Source organism: Mustela lutreola, chromosome X (genome assembly GCF_030435805.1).
Source record: "Mustela lutreola isolate mMusLut2 chromosome X, mMusLut2.pri, whole genome shotgun sequence".
Classification (NCBI taxonomy): Eukaryota; Metazoa; Chordata; class Mammalia; order Carnivora; family Mustelidae; genus Mustela; species Mustela lutreola.
The window spans coordinates 92253675-92259751 of record NC_081308.1 but is presented as its reverse complement, the minus strand read 5'-3'; positions in this window follow the sequence as shown (position 1 = coordinate 92259751).

Sequence of the window (6077 nt, the reverse complement as noted above, 5' to 3'; positions counted from 1 at the left end):
GTTGCAAACAGCCACCATCTTGCTATGGCCTCACATGGTGGAAGTGATAAGGGGGTCCCCTGGGCTTCTTTCAAAAGGGCACTAGGGGGCGCCTGGGTGGTTCAGTAGGGTAAGTGTCTGACTTCATTCAGCTCAGGTCATAATCTCAGGGTCCAAGGGTTGATCCCCCTGTGGGGCTCTGCGCTCAGTGGGGAGTCTGCTTGTCCCTCTGCCCTTATCCCCACTCTGCTCTCCCTCTCTTACTCTCTCTCAAATAAATAAAATCTGAAAAAAAAAATAAAAGGGCACTAATCCCATTTATGAAGGCTCTGCCTTAATGACCTAATCACCTCCCAAAGTCCCCAACTCCTTATACCAGCACATTAGGCATTAAGGAATTAGGACATATAGGCATTAGGTTTTGGCGACATACGAGTTTTGGGGAGACACAAATATTCAATCTATAGAAAATATTCATCCCATGCCGTTATAAGGATAAAATGACCTAAGGCATGTAAAGTGTTTAGCACAGTACTTAGTGCATAGTAAGCATTCAATGAATGTTAGCTGTTATTATTATTATTGTGCCCAAAGATACATACATTACTATATTCATTACAGTATTTTTATAACAGCACCTCCCCCAAAGAAAAATAAAACAAACAAACAAACAAAACCTTACCCTAGGAACAACCTAAATATCCATCAATTGATTAGGGATTGGTTTAATAAATTACGATATCCAGTGTAGTGCTGTGAAGTCATTGAGAAGAACGAGATGAGATACACCTATAGGAACCAATGTGGATAAATACCTAAACCATAACTGTATAATTTCATTGGTTCTCCATTTATGCAAATGAAGAAAGGAAATCTCTTTCTCTCTCCACACACGTCACTCTCTTTCCCTCAAGGTTATTCAAGATACTGAAAACAGTGTCAATCCTTGGAGAAATGATCTGGTAGACATATGGAAATATGGAAGGAAGAGTTTTATTTTTCATTACTTCTATATACACTTTGATTTTTTTCATCATGTACATATACAACTAAAAAAAAGTAATCCAACAAACGCAGACTTGTTACTTTTCACAATGCTGCAACAGCTTCCCACCTCACTCTTGAGCAGAAGTCTAAGTCCTTTCAATGACCTGGAAGGTCCTCATGATCTGACCTCTTGCTTCGCTTCTACCTGTATGACCTCCAGCCTCACCGGCATCCAGACTTACTTCACAAACTTGAAGCCAGAGTCCCATCTCAGAACCTTGGCCACTGCCACTGCCACTGTTTCCTTCTGCCTTTGAAGTTATTCACGTGGCTCACTCCCTCGCTGTCTTCAAGTCTTAGCTCGGAGGCCACATCCTTAGTGAGGCCTCCTCCACTCCTCCCCCCATTTAAAATCGCAACTCCTGACATCTCTATCCCCCGCATTCTGTTTTATTTTTTTCCATTGTGTGTATAACCATCTAATATGCTATATATTTTCCTTACTACTTTATGGCCCCTCTCTCCATTAGCATGGAAGATGCACGAGGGCAGGGATTTTTGTCTGTTTTGTTCATATTCATCACTCTATCCCTAGTGCCTAGGGTCCAGTGTCTCTCACATAGTAGGTACTCAAAAATATTTGTTGAATGAATAGGTAGATGAGATTTCCAAGCAAGAAGGAGCCTAGACACTCAGCCCTCCTTTTTTCCTATCCAGATCTTCTTTGAGATCCTCTCTCTCTCTCTCTTTAAAGATCTTTATTTATTTATTTGACAGAGAGACGGCAGGAGAGGGAACACAAGCAAGTGGAGTGGGAGAAGGAGAAGCAGGCTTACTGTAGAGCAGGGCTCGATCCTAGGACCCCAGGATCATGACCTGAGTCGAAGGCAGACACTTAAAGACTGAGCCACCCAGGTGCCCCTGGGATTCTCTCTTAATCCTTCTCCATCTTTTTTTATCGAGAGAAAGAGAGAGAGAGAGAGAGAAAGAGAGAGAAATAGTGCTTTAGTGGGGGGCGGGAAAAGGGGGAAGGAGAGAGAGAGAGAGAGAGAATCTTAAGTAGGTTCCATGTCCAGCACCGAGCTCAGGAGCCCACCCAGGGTTTGATCTCAGGACTCTGAGGTCATCGCCTGAGCTAAAATCAAGAGTTACCACACACACACAAAAAATAAAAATAAAAAAATAGAATCAAGAGCTGGACACAATAGACTGAGCCACCCAGGCCTCTCAATTCTTTTCCATCTTAAACTTCTAACTTCTCCTGTAACCTTGTGCCTGGCAGAAAGGTGAAAAAATCTTTGTTGAATAATGGATTTATGTATTCATTCTGAGATATGAGTGATTGATAACTAGGATAAAGCCCGGAATATTTAAATTTTAGTAGGTATCAAAACCTATAGGCAAAGGGATTAGCCAGCTTCCTGGGGCCCCCAGGATCTCCCCATAATAAACTAGTACATCTGTTACAAACTTTGGAGCCCCACTATATTCACTTTCATCCTCCCACTTATTTAATGACCTCCATGGGCCTAACTGTGGTTTTAAGATTGTTACTCAATTTTCACAGTTGCCAGGCCCTAAAGAGAGAGCACATAACAGAATAGGGAAAACACTCACAGTTCAAACTGTGAATATTCTTAAAGAAATACACACAGGTAAATACCTATACACACATTCATATATACCAGTGGTCAAAAAAATGTCAGGGCAATTTCTGTGCAACTTCCCACAAAATAACAGCAATATTTGATGTAGTTATAAAGTCCTTGAAGAATTCTCAGTCTTGCCAACTCTTGATTCTTTTATGGGCCAATGAAGGGGGAATCCCAGATCTACGTATTGCTAGGTCACTTGAATTGGTCTCTTCTTCTCCAAAGAGATAGGAGATAGGATAAACTCTGCTAATAAAATTACACCTGGATATGCGTGGGAGGGACTGGGATTATAATCAACCCATCCAGTTTTATTAAGAGAACAGATAACCAATGTGTGTGTCAGTGTGTGTGTGTGTGTGTGTGTGTGTGTACATGAGCATGCGTGTGCACGTGCACATGTGTATTTGGGGGCATCATTTATATTGAGTTGTGGCTAGAGGGTCTCCTCTGAATCTTCTTGGAATCTTCTCCCATCCATCTCAACTCCTGCACCAAACACTTTCTTCCTCTAGCACTGACTCCAATATCTTCCGTGGCAAGATGGAAATCCCATGTAAAGACTGGTCATTTCTAGGGGGTGGAAATGGTGATTGCAGAGCTTAGAGTCTAATGGGAAGTTGGACCACCTGGGATGTCCAGCAAGACCTCATGGCAGTATGACCCCCAAACAAATGAGTAGCAACAAAGTCATAAGCATGAAAGAGTTCAGTGAGGGGGAAAAATAGTACAAATTTGCCAGCATAAGAGAATTAAGTCATTTGTCTGAAACAATGTCTTATCATTCAGGTCTCGGGTCTGAGTATGTAAACAACCCATGATCATTGGATATTTCTAATAGACTTCGTGAGAGTGGCAGTGCTGCTGGTCTGAAGACCATACTTTGCCTAATGAGAATTTAGCATATGTCCCCTGTGATGGTTAATTTTTTGACTGGGCCACAGAGTGCCCGGACATTTGGTCAAACATTATTTGACTGTGGAGATTTTTTGATCTGTGGAGGTATTTCTGGATGAGATCAACATTTGATCTGGTAGACTGAGTAAAGCAGATCGCTCCCCTTCGCGTGGGTGGGCCTCATTCAATCAGTTGAAGGTCTGAGTAAAACAAAAAAGTTGAGTAAGCCGGATCTCCTGTACTGCCTGACTGTTGAGCTAGGACATTCATCTTTTCTGTCTTTGGACTCAAACTGAAACATTGACTTTTCTTGGGTCTTGATGGTGTTGTGTTTCAGACTGGAGCTCACACCATCAGCTCTCTTGGTTTATTAGGTCTTTGGACTTAGACTGGAACTATATCATTAGCTCTCTTGGGTCTCCAGCTTGCTCACTATAGATTTTGAGACTTCCCAGCCTCCATAATTGCATGAGCTAATTCCTTATACTAAATTTCTATCTAACTCCACACACACACACACACACACACACACACACACACACGCACACACACACACACACATCCTATTGGTTTTGCTTCTCTGAAGAACTCTGATACAGCCTCAGATCTGATGTGAAAATCCAGCCCCCCAGTGACTGGGCACTGTAGTTTCATGGCAGGAGATATTAATTTATATTAGGATTCTAGAGACCTAAAGAGTCCTATCCTTTGGCCTTAGAGGCAGGAGCAAAAATCTGCTGTGGATTCATGAGTTCCCTGAAGCCTGTAAACAATAACAACTAATGTTTATTGAACTGTCATAGCCAGGAACTATGATAAATATTCATATGAATTTTCTCATTTAAATTTCCTGGGTGTCTGGGTGGTTCAGTGGGTTAAGCACCTGTCTTTGACTCAGGTCATGATCCTGGGGTCCTGAGATCAAGTCCTGTGTCAGGGTCCCTGCTCAGCAGTGAGTCCACCTCTCCCTAAGCCTTGTTCATGCTCTTTCTCTCTCTCTAATAAATAAATATTTAAAATAAATAAGTAAATAAATAAATAAAATTCTCAACAGGTACACTGTCACTATGTCCATTTTATGAATGAGAAAATGCAGACTCAAAGAGTTTTGATATAGTTAAGTAATTAAGAGAGACGTAATCTTACTTCTTTCCTTAACTTCCAAAAGAAATCTTGTTAGGTGTTTTCCCACCTGGTCACTTATGCCATTACCTAATTCATAGGAGGGGCTGAAGGGAGATTTTAGAGATACATTTGTCCGTTGGTTTCCCAGGAGACACCCTGAAAAGACTTGTTTTGGTTTCCCTCTTCCTCAATGATCATGGGTTCTTTACATATTAAAAAGTGGTGCCAGCTCCTAGCTCTTCATGGCCATTTTTGTGTCTTGGCTGTATGCTGTATTTCCTTGGTGGAGGCAGGTTACAGTCAATACTTTCTTCAGGCTCCTTCTGGCCAAAGCTATGGACTGGCTATCTGCAGTAGGTCAACAGCATGTATGCCTCTTGTCTATATCTCTGTATTGTGATTATCAGCAGACATCAGCTTCCAGAAGATAGGACTTAGCACTTTGGATGATGGGCAAGGAGCTTATAAATTTCAGTTCCTGGAGATGTGTCCTGTCTGTGTAGGTGGCAGCAAACTGAGTGATGGGTCAGATGAAACAAACAGCTCTAGGAGTGGCTCAAGTCCAGATTCAGTAAGAACTTCCTCTGAAGCTCCCATTTCCGAAAATGACCCGTAATTCTCAGAGCAGAGGAGTATGACTGTTTCAAAAGCCAAAACATAAACCCTCTCTCAACAGATTAAGTCTTCTGCCTTAGAAGTAAATCTCAAAACTAAAAAATTGGCTAAGGACCTGTGATGATGCCCACCCTTCAGCCAATCTAAGAGCAAATTAGATGGCACACAGGATAGAGCAAAGAGTCAAACCAATTGAGTCAACTGGGGCCCTTAACTGTCAAAATGAAAAATATTTCTCAGTTCTACTGATGGCATTAAGATCACAAAGCACTATGCTTATTTATAGTAATTGTTGATATATTTGCTTAGAGATCATATATATCACATACATACATATATATATCACATATATATGTTTATTTATATATGTGTATTTATGTTTGTCTCCTCATGCCTTTTGCCTTTTCTCTGTGGGCTTCCTCTCCTCCCTATGCAATTACTGCCACACAAACTCAAAAGTCTTTAGGGCTGGTGGTCTGAGTGGCTTGGCCTCGCATTCACCCTTCATGCAGAGTAAGGTTTTAGTGAGGAAAAGAAACTGGGGGGCCGCGTGGCCTATAAGCTCTGAACAGATTTCTGGGGCTTCGGCTGAAGACGCCTGTGCTGTCAATCCCTCCGTTTCTGTGTGATTGAATTTGACTTCTAGTTCCAACCTTATCTCTGTAGAACTGAGGGATTTGTCCGCAACTGATCAGCCTAGATAGGGACCCACTGAGTTTGTCAGAGGCCAGGTGTTGGGGTGGGAGCATCCGTCCCAGTTTAGGATTCCAGGGAAAGGCTGTGGAGGAAAAGGAGGGACAGACGGGCAGTGAAAGACAGGAC